The 16062-nt window shown below is 40.8% G+C and overlaps 1 protein-coding gene across 3 annotated transcripts in view; it reads right to left on the reverse strand.

Moving 5' to 3' along the window:
• The window catches only part of DAG1 (dystroglycan 1), a 709594-nt gene that overhangs the window by 207310 nt on the left and 486222 nt on the right, over window positions 1–16062 (reverse strand). The gene's annotated exons all lie outside the window — the stretch shown is intronic.

The following is a 16062-nucleotide window of genomic DNA, read 5'->3' on the forward strand; positions in this document are numbered from 1 at the left end:
AATTTCTGGCTGAATGCCTGCAACTCCTCTTGAGGGTTGTTTTAGGACTCAGCGTGCTGCATACTCATGTACAAAGTGCAAACTGCAGGACACAGACCTGCATACCTTGACAAACAAGTACTGGGGTTGGAGCTATTTCAGGGGCACAGTTAACCCAAGTATTATAATGAAAATGTTATGTTACCAATAGTGTTCTTGCTTTTAACCCCCCCCACCCCGACACACACACTGATTGAGAACAGGTCATATGGAGGACTTCACAATTTAACTAGCTTTTTCAGCATTATGATTTACTTTGTTACTTGAGATTTGGCATCCTTGAAAAAGATGGGTAAGAATACTTCTAGAGTAGGGAGACCAGCGCACCATTAACCCAAGTCGTTAAGAAGATACTCCAGTGACATCCTCATACCCATCTCCAGTTCCAGCCCATAGCTTATGCGTAAACATCTAAAACAGAAGGCAGAAAACCAGCAAAAATGAAAGCAGACTTTTGAACAAAATATATATAAATTAATTGAAGGCTTACATTAATCTTTTGAGCAAGCCGTTTGCGGAGTTCCATGTGATTAATGTCATCCAGGACCAAGCACTTCCACATTGTAGTCTGCTGCAGCCGTAAACAATTTTTTTAGCTCTCCTCCAGTCTCAAACAGGCAGTTAGGCAATTGTAAATAAAAAAAAAATGGGATTTGAAAGGGCCACTTGGGAATTCGTTGCACCTCATTATTTTGCCCTCAAAAGCGGGAAATACCGAGGAATTCAGTATGGCTGAGAGGTATGATTCCCACACACACAAATGCATATGTACATATTTTTTATTTATGTGTTAAATGTATATTTGTATGTCTGCATGTGTATATATTTCTATATATGCACATACATATGCATACATTACACTGTGTACATGAATAGCTATTATTACATATGCACGTGTGTTTGCGTGTACATCTATATATCACATATATATCTATGTACATACATTTGAGTGTATCTGTGCGAGATATTAAATGTACTTAATGACCAAAATGTCGACTTGTATAACATTGCCATGAAACCCTTGACATTGCACAAGTTGATGGTCTACTATGCTTGCGCTGAGCAACAATCCTGGTGCCTGCAAAACAAAAAACACAAAATAAAAAAAAAAATCTTTTTTTGCAGAGGGTTCCATCCACCCTACTCTCCCAAGACCGCCTGCTAATTATATATACTAACTCAGAGATAGATCAATTCTCTGGGAAAGGGCATATTCTCCCACCAAGACAATTGTCTGATCTCTCACACCTGACCATCTGTTCAATCGAACAAATTCAGTCGACAAAAGTATTAACTTTCATATATGTGTATTATGATAAGAATCCATAAATATGACATTTGTTGCATACAATGCCACATTTATCAAGCAGCTATTCATTGAACAATTCATTTCTGAAATCAGATACCCACTTCATTCAATTCGGGGATGGGTCAGAAAGAAGCTGGAGTCTATCACAGGAAACAATGTGAGTAAGGCAGAAACCAGTTATGACTGGGACACCAGTCCATCACAGAACTCAGGAATTCACATGCATAATGCACACATGCATACACATACAGGCAATTTAGATTTCACTAATTCACCTAACCGGGAAAAAGCTGAAAGACACAACAACAACAACCTATGTGCACTTTTACGATGTAGAAGGAATTCAAGGACCCCAACAAAAATCTAGGTAGACAAAAGACTTGCAAATTCCACACAAGACACCACAATCCAGTAACCAAACATGAGAAGTATGCATTGATAGGTAGCAATGCTAACTGCAAGCAGCACTCACTAGGTGTACACTTACGGCAGCATGTTCAAACTTAATTGAAATATCGCTATTATTTGCCAGGAATTTCCCACTTATGTTCCATTTCAAACAGTGCCTCTACTGAGAAATACAGAAAAGCAATTCTAGTGGTGGCTGAAGTGATGTAAATGAACTTAATTAAAAGTTTTCAACACAATAAAAATATTTCACTTCACTTTATCATATTTGGCTGCTACCCATACTACTGCAAATAAAAGCAAATTCAGCAAGACCTAAAAAAGAAGCCCCAGTTAAGAACAGTTACAATAAAACCTATACCTTCACGTTTGGTAAAATTTCTTATTTTCATGTCAGCATACATATTCCATGCAAATGTTACGATCTACTGCTAAGAGAGAAAGGAAATCTTATGACCGTTGGTTCTTTATGCATCAAAGAAATTTCTTTCCCTCAACAACTGCTATCAAGATGTGCCACTATCACTAAAATTCAAACGCAACTTATTTGTGTAGAATTTTAGCTAAGCAAAATAAAATACAGAAGATGCACTACAGACATCTGAGCATGGTCTTTAAAAACAACTTCCTGACAAAATGACTACTATCAAATAATGTTTTACTGGTTTTGTTTACTAGGTTCTGCCAGCTGGTCCCACCCAATAACATTTGTGTAATAACTTTCATGACATCTCTGTCCATCATTAGTCATGGATGTTTAAATTCCAGGTCACCACTGCAGAGTCCACCAAGTTATCAAATACAACATTAAAAGCATTATTATGTTCTCATATTTTTATGGGGTGCACTGTAACATTTTGGCAACCATATGATGAAAATGAATATGACAGTTTATGTGGAGCTGAAATCAGCAATGAACACATTTATATCCCCAGCTGTGACAGTGAAAAACTGACTGATGACATAGAAACAAATCAGAGACGGAAGATAATGACTGTATATTACTCCCTTAACACACACAAATTAAGTGTGTGGATGCATATGGCAGAGAGCACATCCAGCAATTTGAGCAGAATAAGTATAAAATAAACACATGCAATTAGAGACTCCACAGACCGGGAGAAGGTAGAAACATCGCACTGCTGTTTTTGTTTTATATTTTATGTCCACTGTGCAGCTGACCATTAGCTGGCATTGCTGCCTTTCCTCAATCTCAGATGCTGACAGTCTCCTAATCAGAACCTTGGACCTGAGCAAATATTTATCGGATACTCAAAGAGAAGCTTAAGATAAACCAATGCAGTGTCATTCTTGCTGCTACAAGAATTTTTTGTCCCTGTGCCCTATCCACAGCTTACCCCCATCCCTGACTTGCCACTGTTAATCAGAATGAGGGACTTGCATAACGAAATTAAAGCCATGCCATATGAAAAAGGACAAGCAAAACTCAAGGAGGTGTATTGTGGTTAGTTCTACAAATAAAATGTCACTTGGCCAAAGCCAGCAATGTTATTTATGCCAAAGCATAAATACTGACTGCACATTTTGCTAGCATTGTTAACTGTAACACTAACTTGATAATCCTCTTGTTAGAAAAATACTTTCAGCTATTTCACTGAAAGGGCCTGATTTACTCCCACTAAATATGTACACACAGCATCAATAAAAAAATGATAATTTTGTTCAGTTCTCAAACTGATTCATTTAATATTAGACAATATATCCAGTCAATGAAAGCTATTATTCCAGCCCTTTATGCCTTTATCACAGACATCAGGTTGCTTATAAACTACCGCTGAACACTAAACAAATTCACTCATTGTAATAATGTGGTCTATGTTATAACACCTAAATTTTTGAAATGCTCATCAAAACACCTGGAAGCTTCAAGGCCACGCTGGACAATGATGCAGTTTTTCCTTCTCTCTTTCTCTCTCTAGCATCTCACTTGCAAACACATCATTGCCAAAAAATAAAAAAATGCATAAGGTGGGCACGGATGGAGAAACCCAACCCTTCTTTGCAGGGAGCTGTAGTCCAACCCTGCTTAATATATTTAACTATGCAGTCACTGCATCACCGCAGAAACGGACATTTCTCCCACTGCAGTGACCAGTTTCATTAAAGGATACATATCATTCGGTGATCAGAAAATGGAATCATCCAGTTCCCATTTCCAAACACTAAGTGACTTGGACATTTAAAACTCAACTACCCACCTTCTTGCATTCAAAAGCAGTGCTGCTAATACAGTGAACTACTCCTAAATGTTTCACGTTGCCACAGATAGAAAGCAGCAGCTTCTTGCCTTTTGCAAACCTACCTAGCAATTCTATAATTAAATGGCTTGCACACTACAGCACAGGGCTCAAATGGTATATTTTCCCACATCCCTTGAAGCATATTCCAGTGGCTACTGTTAAGTTGCAGCAACCTCACCTAGTCAACAACAAATCAGTTGTTTGGACAGTTAGCAAGCTATAGAAAAAGTAACTTGTCCCACAGGAATAAAAACTGTTGCCCTGCATTAAATGTAGGCAGACCAGGGTTCTTGCAAAAAGACCCAGAACCTGAGGAACTGAACAGAAAATTGGTCAATAGACTCCTCTCTTGTTGCTAGGTAAGACAATGTGATGCCCACTGCTACAGGACCCTCCAGCGTACACCAGAAGGCTACTCCTTAGTGCACAGACAGTGCTGGACTTGGATGAGTTTGTATAAAGACTGGATGTAATAAGATGGTACTAAAGGCACAGAGTGCCAGTCTGGCTGGCATACACATGTACTGCAAATTCAGATTACAATATGAAATACCGAAACGGGGCTGCTCAAAAATCAGTTATGCAACAGAAACGATGGAAACATGTTTCTGCTATTCAGTGCAACGGAAAGGTTTAAAAACTTTAAAGGGGGGTGGCATAACCACTAACTCCAAAAGCGAGCAAGAGAAACAGTTGCATATTCAACATAGAGGCACATTTTGGGGGGTAACAGCAAAAAACATCATTGCCAGCACACATAATGACCAACAAGTCAGAATTTTTTTTCCCTCCAAATTGTACATGTTTGGGCAGTGCAAAACAAGATCATGATTTGAATGTGTCAGGGATGTCCTGCACCTAATGGGCATGTAGATGCTGTTGAGTTTTCCTTTTCTGATCAGTACCAATACAGAAGTCTTTCAGTGTTATCAAACAATGTATGTACCTCGGGGAAAGGCCAAGACTGGGTGTACAAACAGCAGTTCTTTTTTATAAGCTATGTGGTACCATTATCCAGCAGAAGCTCTGATAAATGCATTGGGATCCCCCAACTGATTTATTTTAAAGGAACAAAACAGGGCAAAAACGTCCTGTGCAAGCAAAGGGCTACCGATAAGAACATGGCATACAGTCAAGCCCCAGGGCTATATAACACAAAACAGCAGAATAGTCTTCACTGTTGTCATCTGTGATGCCATGAGGATCTTGTACATTACTATGTAACATAATTCAGTATGATGGAGATTTATGATTGCAAACTCCCATCCCTCTAACTGTGGCAGAATTCAGCAATGATATTACACCTTATAGCACCCACAAGTTAGGTTTTATGACTCTTTGCCCCAGTATTTGTTTTTAATAGTACTACAGCAGAAATTCATAAACCAGCTACTTAATGACTGCTTAAAAATGCTGGATCTACATTCAGGAAATTATATCACCGTCTATGACTAAGTTAAAAAGACGGTCACAAATCAATAAGGGAGATCAGCACTTTTTTCTTCGTTAAAATAAGCTCTTCAAGTTGTCTTCTACAGTTGCCCATTTCAAGAGTTCCTAAAGTTGTTTTCCTACCAGTTGTTCTAAAGTGCAACATTAAAAAATGAGAATGTTTGATAAGGGCACAAAATCTGACATGGTGCAACTGCAAAAGTCACAACCTTGTGGTTTATGTGTATGCACTTTTGCATAAATGTTCATAGCTGCATCACACTGGTTAAATCATTCTCTATAAGATTGTTAATATGAGGAAAAGGGCTAATTAAAGTTTTAACTCAAACACAACGGATGCACAGTTAACCCAGAAATGCTGAGAATTTATCTCAAATCCTCACTTGTCTTTTACAGCATAACAACTGTGTCTGCAGCCTTAAAAAAGTCACAATATGGAATCGCTAAACAGTAATTACTGGTTTGGGGTACGTGCAAGTGCAAAAATGGTTAGTGTGCATTTCAAGATCACTTTCTTCTGTGTGCGGAAAAAAAAATAGTAGTGGGATTCAAACAATACAAAAAAAACACTTTGGCTATGCGTCTACAGCTTGTAGCTCTGTACAAACTATGTCTGTTTAGCCTTGGCTCAACCCCTGATTCACAAATCAATGCATGACTCAGGTCAGTCAATATACTGCAGCTATGACACAGTTGTGCTTCTACAGAATTACAATGGACAAGTGGCATTCTGGAGCACAGAAAACACACTTGCATGGTCAGTGCAAATGTTATAAATAGCAAAAGTGACATGTAGATCTCAAGAGTGTGTAACTTTATTTTAATGATGCGGTTTACTCCTGAGCAGGCCAGCTACTCTACTGATGTTGGCTTAACATCAGAACATCAGAGCTGTAACTCTGTTGAGACAACAGCAAAAACTACAAGGTGAGGTTCATAATTACTCATGTTGTTGGCTTCACAGTATAGAGGGATATAGCTCCGACACCTCAGGTGAATTCGGTTCAAACAGCAGTTCAGACACTAGGAACTAGGCTTGGGGGTAAGAGTGAAGAAGCCAGTGGCTACTTGCCAAGTTCAAAGAAGTTGTACGGTCCATCATACTGTACACTAAGGTACCCCACCTGATGCAGGTCAAGACAGTGAATCTTATTTCACTACTAGGTATATAACAGCCCTTGCCAAGCATAGTGCACTGTCTTTTATTTTTTATTTTTTTTTTTTTTAACAAACATCTTTATTAAATTATCACATATGACATAGGCAATCTTACATTTATACAAATGAAAAACAAACAAAATGACGCCACTTTAATTGCCAGAATCAGCACAATTGAAAATATTGATGTGTTACAGGCCTGGCATTGCAAGACTGCAACAGGGACTATGGACAAGGCTTGAACATTAAACAAACTTAATAGCTGCTTGAGTAATTATATACTGTAACAGGCTCTCATCCTTGGGTAATGGATGAATCAATCAAGTCAAGAGGGGGCTGATAGTTGCAATATAGTGGGAGCAAAAGCTTTAAAAAATATTATTCATAAAGGCTCTGTTTCAAGCTCTATTTCTTGTCCTAATCTACTCTTCTGATGAGGCCAAGTTACAGGTTTAATACATTGACATTCAACCTATGAGTGGTAAATTGTCTTGCTTTTGGGTATACTCTTCCCAGAGCGACAAGAACATTATGGGACTGCCCCACCATTTTCATAGGTTCATAGGTTGGTACTAGGCTATCGGCCCTAGAGCCTATACAAGCCTAGCCATAACAATTCCCTGACTATTTCTTCCCACACTATTTACTTCTCTGGACCCCTGTCTAGCAGGGTGACTGACGTGATACCCGGGGTGAATTTCCTTTCTCCCATCCAATTGTCAAGGTTCCTTCTGAAGAGGGCCAAAGAGGCACTCTGCTTGACATGTATGGGCAGTCTATTCCAGAGTCTGGGGAGTCTCTTGGTCAGGAACCTATCCCTTCAGCATGTTTTGTTTATTGTGATGACAAGGTTTAGATCCCTGGAGTGTGTGGCTCTGAGGAATTGGGATTTCTTTAAGTGTAGCATGTCCAACAGCTCTGGGTTTGACATGGCCTTGTATGTTAAGCAGAGATCGCCTCCGAGTAGACGATATGCGACAGAGTACAGCTGGCGTTTTTTAAGGCGGTCAGTGTAGGCCATCTGCTTTAGGCCTGTGATTCTTTTAGTGAGGTATTTCTGCGGCCTTTCCAGTTGTTGCAGATGTCTTGAGAGGTACACACCAAACGGGGTGTTGTATTCTACAATGGGTCTAATGAGGGATGAGTACAGTGGGACAATGACCTCCTTTTTTCTAGATGAAAAGCTCTTAGTGATGAGGTGTGCTACACAGAAGGATTTCCTGACTGTTGTGGCGATGTGGTTATCGAAGGTGAGACCACTGTCCACCTGTGTCCCTAAGTCTCTTATCACACTTTCAGTGTTTAGTGTACTGCCACCTATGTAGTAATTCACGGGTACATATTTTTTCCCACAGGGTATAACTATACATTTCTTGGCATTGTGCTTGAGCCTATGGCTCTAATACCAAGCATCTGTTTCTGTAATGCCCTTTTGTAGAGTATCCACATCATTTGGGGAATCAGTAATGGCTCCCAGTTTGCAGTCATCTGCAAACTTTGTTAGCCAGAGTCCCTTAGTGTTGGTTTGTACTTCAGAGAAGTAGATGCCAAACAAGAGCAGTCCCAGGACTGAACCCTGTGGTACTCCACTTGTCACTTGTCTGGAGCTGGATTTGGAGTTGGCTACTTTTACAGTGTGGGTTCTGTCGGTAAGCCAGTTGGCAACCCATCGAGTGATGTAGGGATTAATGCCCAGCTTAGTAAGTCTATCTATGATTCCAGAGTGGGGGATGGTGTCAAAGACCTTGGTGAGGTCCAGATAGGCTGTGTGGACCACCTTACGGCTCTGGAGAGTGATTCAAAGAAGTCAATCAGGTTCAGGAGACAAGATTGGCCCTTCACGAACACAAAGTGGGTGGGGTCCAGCGTTTGAAGGTTGCCAATATCTTTGTTTATAAGTTCCATGATAATATGTTCCATGACCTTGCAGATCAGGCTTGTCAGACTGATGGGGTGGTAGTTCCCAGGATCCAAGGTGGATCCCCCCTTGTGGAGTGGGATAACTGTAGCTGTGCACCACTCAGTGGGCACGAAGCCTGAGGTGAGGCTATGATTAAACATGACACTTAGGTGAGGTGCCAGTTCATTTTGTAGTTCACATAGTAATGAAACATCAAGGAACATGCATGAGTGAGACACTGGAACAGACTGAATACACTTTTTGTTACATATTTTAAGGATGACAGAATGACTGTGGCACCACAATAAAGAGGAGAAACAGAGAAAAGATTTTGTGAGAAAAAATTCCTTTTTGTCAGTTTGTTGCCCAGCTTTATGCAAACACCAGAGATCAAGCATTGCATTCCCGGAGTAGATCACTCACTTTAAAAATAAACTAACAACATATACATAATCCTTTTCAGTTGTTTGTCAAGACTAATCCCAACATATGGTTTCTGGCACCAAGCTGAAAGGAATTCCTACATATTTTACTTGTTTTGTTTCTTTCCTTATCCCTTTCTGACTACGTCAAACCCATATAAGCTCAGGCTGTAGGCAGTACCTTATTCATGTTAAAGAATGCTGGTTAACAGCCACAATTACATGTTTTGCCAGACCAGTTACACATCATGGCAAGCCAATGCAGTCAGCCCACTTGTTACTTAGAAAGCAATATGCCTTAATCCTGAAAAGCCCCTCTATAACTGCAGTTTCTATGAATTAAATGTGAACCACCAAATCATCACTCATTCCTCAATGATTTCTTGTCTCACCAGTCCAAGTTTTTCAGATCTTTTCACCGTGGTTTGCACACAGTGGAGCAAGGCTGACAACCTGACTTATCATTAACACCTGAACCTGAACCCACAGTAAGATCCTTCTCACATCAGTAACATTATATGGTTCTCAATGAAAATGAATGCTTCTGCCTGAAAAACACAGCACAAGTTTCAGCATTCTCTGCTGTGTAAACTAAAATGCAATTACAGCTGCATTTCTTATTGCCAGGTCTCAAGAACCAAATAACTCACATTCTTTCTCCCCTTATCTTGTATGAGTTTGACAAACACAAACAGTGCAGAGAGGAATTGATCTGCTACAAAAGTAACAAGCATGTTTACAGATGTAATTAACTAGAATAATGGGTTTTCTATGTGACTCCTCCCCCTTGTCATTAAATTCAATCTTCTCATTCAAAGATGGGGAGGAGCAGTAGCTGAAATTCAGACAACGGGAGAGATCATAAGGCTAAAACCCTGGGCAACAGAGCATATAACCTGTGGTAGGGGACAACAAAATCTGATGTCCCAACTGCCACACAGACAAGGACTTAGTCTGATTTTTTTGTGTATTTACACATCACAAACATACCTCTCAACCTGCAGACATTGACAACAGGAACATCTAACTAAAAATATGGACTTTTATTAGCATAAAATACAAATATGTGGTGGTGCTGCGGTAGCGTTGCCGCCTTACAGTAAGACGTTGTCCTGTTAGATTCTCAGCTAGAGTGTCTTCTGTGTGTAGACATGCGTGAATGGGTGTACCTTCATTGAACGGTGTGTGTCAGGGCTGGCAACTCGGCACGTAAAATCTACTGCCAATCATTAGCAGACCGGAGTTCTGCTGTGGCGACCCCTAACCGGGAAATGCCAAAAGACACAACAACATTAGCATAAAATACAAGTACCAAACAGCTTATAACTCTTCCCACTTCCAGTAGGAATGTGGGATACTACACAGAAACACACATTTAAAAAAAAGGTGACAAAAATGATGGAAAAATATAAGTACATTATCAAAGAGCTGGTGTAAAACGTGTAGATGTTAATGAATTGCATCACAAAATTCTACCACACAATGCCATTTATTTTTGCTTCAGGAAAAAGGGAGTTGTAAGATATATGTCCACTTTAAATTATTAGTGCCACTAGTATGTTGGTCAGGTAGCGTGGTTTTCTGTGTACTAGCCAGCTTGAAAAAATTCATACGTGTGAAGGGATAAATCAATCTCGAAAATAGGGACATACCTCCAAAAATAGGGACATCTTGTGCAGGGGTAAAAGAGGTCTGAAACAGGAAAGCTCCTTCAAAACAGGGACAGACGAGGGGTCTAATTGCAAATCTTTTTGCATCTAACTGCCTTCAGTTTCTTAGAACCAAGAAATTATTCTGTTTTCACTTGTTGAAGTATTAGCCTAAGTGGTAGTTTTTATTTATGAATTTATACTTTGCAGCCCTGCGACAGACCACCTAACTACAAGGAGACAATGGTCCTCTACACACTCGCCTACACCAAACCTGCACCCACAGAAAGAAGTCTTTCTCACTGGTAATATTAACCAATTCTTGCTGCAGTCTCCCAGTTTTTACTCAAGTTACTGCTGGAGTGGAAGTCCAAATCATCATCTTCCCACCCCTGACAGAGCCAAAGTTGCCCAAGGTTCATAGGTAGGTACTAGGCTATTGGACTTAGGGCCTATATAAGCCTAGCCAAAAAGGTACCCTGGCTTTCACCACCCAAGAAAATTATTTTCCTGTGCCCCTGTTGAACAGAGCCACAGAAGTGATCCCCGGGGTGAATTTCCTATCTCCCATCCAATCATCAAGATTTTTCTTGAAGTGTGCTAATGAGGAACTTTGTTTGATATAGATAGGTAGTTTGTTCCAGAGTATGGGAAGTCTCTAGGATAGGAATCTATCCCTCCAGTATGTTATGTTTATTGTGGTGACAATGTTTAGGTCCCTAGAGCGTGTAGCTCAGAGTGATTGGGATTTCTTTAAGTGGAGCATGTCCAACAGCTCTGGGTTTGACATAGCTTTGTATGTTAGGCAGAGATTGCCTCTGAGTAGGTGATATGCGACAAGAGTAAAGCTGGAGTTTTTTGAGATGGTCTGCGTAGGGGATTTGTTTGAGGCCAGCAATCCTCTTTGTGAGGTATTTCTGTGGCCTTTCTAGTTGTTGGAGATGTCTTGTGAGGTACATACCAAAAGGGGTGTTGTATTCTATAATGGGTCTAATGAGTCATGAGTAGAGGGGAACAATGACCTCTTTTTCCTGGATGAGAAACCTTTTGTGATGAGGGGTGCCATGCAGAAGGATTTCCTGACTACTGTGGTGATGTGATTATCAAAGGAAGACTACTGTCCACCTGTGTCCCAAGGTCTCTTAACACACTTTCAGTATTAAATAGACAACCGCCTATGTGGTAGTTCATGGGTACAGAGCTTTTACCAAAAGGGATGACAATGCACTTTTTGGCACTGAGCTTGATGCCATGGCTTTGACACCAGGCATCTGTCTCAGTGAGGCCCTTTTGTAGGATGTCCACATTGTTACGTGTTTTGATGATGGCTCCTAGTTTACAGTCATCTGCGAACTTCATTAGCCAAAGATCTTCTGTGTTAGCCTGTACTTCTGAGAAGTAGATACCAGACAGGAGAGGACCCAGGACTGAACCCTGCGATACTCCACTTGTCACTGGTCTGAAGTAGGATTTGGAGTCTGCTACTTTCACAGTGTGGGTTCTGTCAGTGAGCCAGTTGGCAACCCATCATGTGACAGTTACCTAGTTTAGTGAGTTTATCTATAATTCCAGAGTGGGGGATGGTGCCGAAAGCCTTGTTGAGATCTAGCTAGGCTGTGTGAACAACCTTACCCTCATCTACGGCTTTGGTGACTGCTTCAAAGAAGTCTATCAGGTTTAGGAGACATGATCTGCCTTTTACAAACCCGAACTGGGTGGGGACCACAGTTTGGAGATTACCAATGTCTTTGTTTATAAGTTCCATGATGATACGTTCCATGGCCTTGCGGACCAGGCTCGTCAGGCTAATGGGGTGGTAGTTCCCAGGGTCCGTGGTAGATCTCCCTTTGTGAAGTGCAATAACTGTCGCTGTGCGCCACTGAGTGGGCACAAAGCCTGAGGTGAGGCTATGATTGATCATGGTACTTAAGTGGGGTGCCATTTTGTTCTGTAGTTCGTGTACAATGCAGCCTGGAATGTTGTCAGGTCCCATGGATGCTGTGTTCTTGGCTTTGGAGAGTGTGGTTTTTACCTGTGCAGCCGTGATTACAGGAACTTTGCATTCTTCTGGTTTAGAGATGGGCCCTTTAGGGGTTGAGAGGGGGGTAAAGTTAGCACTGAACGTATCTGCTAGGATGTTGGCAATATCAGTTGATTCTGTATATTTAGTGCCATTGTGCTGTAACTCAGAGCAGATCTGAGCGTTGCCATTGAAATTCTTGACATAGCTATAGAATGCTTTGTGGTTGTCTTTAGACACTCATTTTCTCGCTTCCCCTGAGGAACCCACAAGTACCTAGGTCACTAACAAATCTCATGTCAATATCACCTCATATAGACACCTTGTCTTAGAACCAGCAAGCAAACTTTTCTTGTTTGCAGCATGTCCCACTGAATGTCTAAATAAATGTATACTTTAGAAGGAAAACTCAGAGAACGCTAACCCTTTGCTTCAACCCATCACATATTCCCTGGAAGCTCAGTCAGCAGTTCAATACATTGTATTAGTGGTAACTGAAAAAATGTGCCCCATATATACATTAATACATGCCTTTTGGAGATCACCACTGGCAATGTTTTCAAAGCTAGGAAATACAATATACAGTTTTGCTACCCACCACTAGATGGCTGGCTGTAATAACCCAATGTTGTTGTGTCTTTCGGCTTTTCCCGGTTAGGGGTCGCCACAGCGGAACTCCGGTCCGCTAATGATTGGCAGTAGATTTTTACGTGCCGAGTTGCCGGCCCTGACGCACAACCTTCAACGAAGGTACGCCCATTCACACATGTCTCCACACAGAAGACGCTCTAGCTGAGAAATGAACAGGACAACGTCTTACTGTGAGGCAACAACGCTACTGCAGCACCACCACCGCAGTTCATTTCGAGACAGATAATATTTTCAAAATGTAAAGAAGGTTCCTGGCCCATAAATGAATCTCAACTAGTGAATGACACAGCAATGGGACAAAGCTGCAAAAAATAGAAAGGTAGAATACTGTGAAATTATAATGGGATGGTACAGAGCAACATAACTAGATGGTACATTTCTCTGACATCACAATGGAGTTGAAAATAAAAATCAGCTATTGTACCAAAATTTAAAATAAGGTACCAACAGGAAAAAATGCATCTTCAGCTCAATCCGTAATCAATTCTGACTTGGGTGTCTCCTCATTTGGTATCATTTTATCACGTGCCCACCTTTTTTTGCCACAATTGCTATGTCACTATGCTGTGTTCTTGCAACAACAGCTGTGTCATCATGATGTGCTTCAATGTTATTCTTCACTACATGCAGCTGCACAGAACAACCTCCCTGCATGAAACAAGCTAGTACTAGTAACCCTTTGAAGGAAACTAATGTTTCCTAATCAGGCCAAGTGTTCCCTTTAAGAGTGTGACCCACTCCTAGTATTAAATCTCTAAAACTTTTAAAAAGAAAAAACTCTCTTTCCTCTGTTTCTCCATGTTCCACTGGGACTAATGAAATGTCTGCACTTACTGTCAAACATTAACAAACTCCTCTATATTTACAAATACTTTAGAATCAGTATACAGTTACCAGACTGCATTTCACTGAAACAAATGGCAAATATTCACATAGTATATTGTCATTAAGCAGAGCTCTTTTACTTCTCTGCATCATTTAGCATTGCTAATATATTGTTCTGCTCGCTTAATTAAAAAGGTCATGTGATTTGTCTGACTTGTGCTTTAGTACCAGCACTTTCTTTATAAAAATGCACTGAACGATCATGTACAACACATTATTTGGAGCAATTCAAGATCAGAGGATAAACTTGATCTTGTAAATGTAAGTAAATGTACGCATTTAACGTGAAAGTTAAGCTACTTTTCTTACTTTTTCGAGCTTGGTTTTTCAGTGGCAAATTTGCATGTCCATTTCTGAAAATTATACTGTGAGTTAATGAAGCTGTGCAGAAAAATGGCTAATCATTTTTCTTCATCCATAAGCACAGGAACATAACCGTGTTTTATGCAGGTCAGTCAGGAATTAAGGAAATAAGGGAACCACCTTCACTGCGATGACCAAAACAGAAAAGAAAATTCCACAAATACACTGCATACAGATGAAATGGAAGGGTTTTGGTACCTATTTTTAAGAATAAGGGTGATGTGCAGAGTTGTAGTAACTACAGAGGGATAAAACTGATCAGTCACAACTTGAAGTTATGGGGAAAGAGTAGTGAAAGCTAGGTTAAAAAGAGAGGTGATGATTAGTGATCAGCAGTATGGTTTCATGCCGGGAAAGAGCACTACAGATGCGATGTTTGCTCTGAGAGTGTTGATGGAGAAATATAGAAAATGTCAGAAGGAGTTGCATTGTGTCTTTGTGGACTTGGAGAAAGCATATGATAGGGTGCCTAGAGAGGAGTTGTGGTATTGTATGAGGAAGTCAGGAGTGGCAGAGAAGTACGCATGAGTGGTACAGGATATGTACAAGGGTAGTGTGATAGTGGTCAAGTCTGCAGTGGGAGTGACAGATGTGTTTAAGGTGGAGGTGGGATTACATCAGGGATCAGCTCTGAGCCCTTTCTTACATGTAATGGTGATGGACAGGTTGACGGACGACATCAGACAGGAGGCCCCATGGACTATAATGTTTGCAGATGACATTGTGATCTGTAGTGAGAGTAGGGAGCAGGTGGAGGAGACCCTGGAGAGGTGGAGATATGCTCTAGAGAGAAGAGGAATGAAGGTCAGCAGGACTAAGACAGAATATATGTGTGTGAATGAGAGGGAGCATAGAGGAATGGTGAGGATGCAGGGAGTAGAGGTGGCGAAGGTGGATGACTTTAAATACTTGGGATCAACAGTTCACAGTAACAGTGAGTGTGGAAGAAAGGTAAAGAAGAGAGTACAGGCAGGGTAGAATGGGTGGAGAAGAGTGTCAGGAGTGATTTGTGACAGATGGGTACCAGTAAGAGTGAATGGGAAGGTCTACAAGAGGGTAGTGAGACCAGCTATGTTGTATGGGTTGGAGACAGTATTGACAAAAAGGCAGGAGTCAGAGCTGGAAGTGGCAGAGTTAAAGATGTTAAGATTTGCACTAGGTGTGACAATGATGGACAGGATTAGGAATCAGTATATTAGAGGGTCAGCTCAGGATGGACGGTTTGGAGACAAAGTCAGAGAGGCGAGATTGCATTGGTTTGGACATGTGCTGAGGAGGGATGCTGGGTATATTGGGAAAAGGATGCTAAGGACGGAGCTGCCACGTAAGAGGAAAAGAGGAAGGCCTAAGATAAGGTTTATGGATGTGGTGAGAGATGACATGCAGGTGGTTGGTTTGACAGAGCAAGATGCAGAGGACAGGAAGAAATGGAAACAGATGATTCGCTGTGGCGACCCCTAATGGGAACAGCCAAAAGAGAAGAAGAAGACGACAGATGAAATGGGAGGGGGCACACACTAAGAAAGACTTAAAAACAACTAATGT

This window comes from Protopterus annectens, chromosome 7.part0, assembly GCF_019279795.1.
Source record: "Protopterus annectens isolate FY-2018-M chromosome 7.part0, PAN1.0, whole genome shotgun sequence".
Lineage (NCBI taxonomy): Eukaryota > Metazoa > Chordata > Ceratodontiformes > Protopteridae > Protopterus > Protopterus annectens.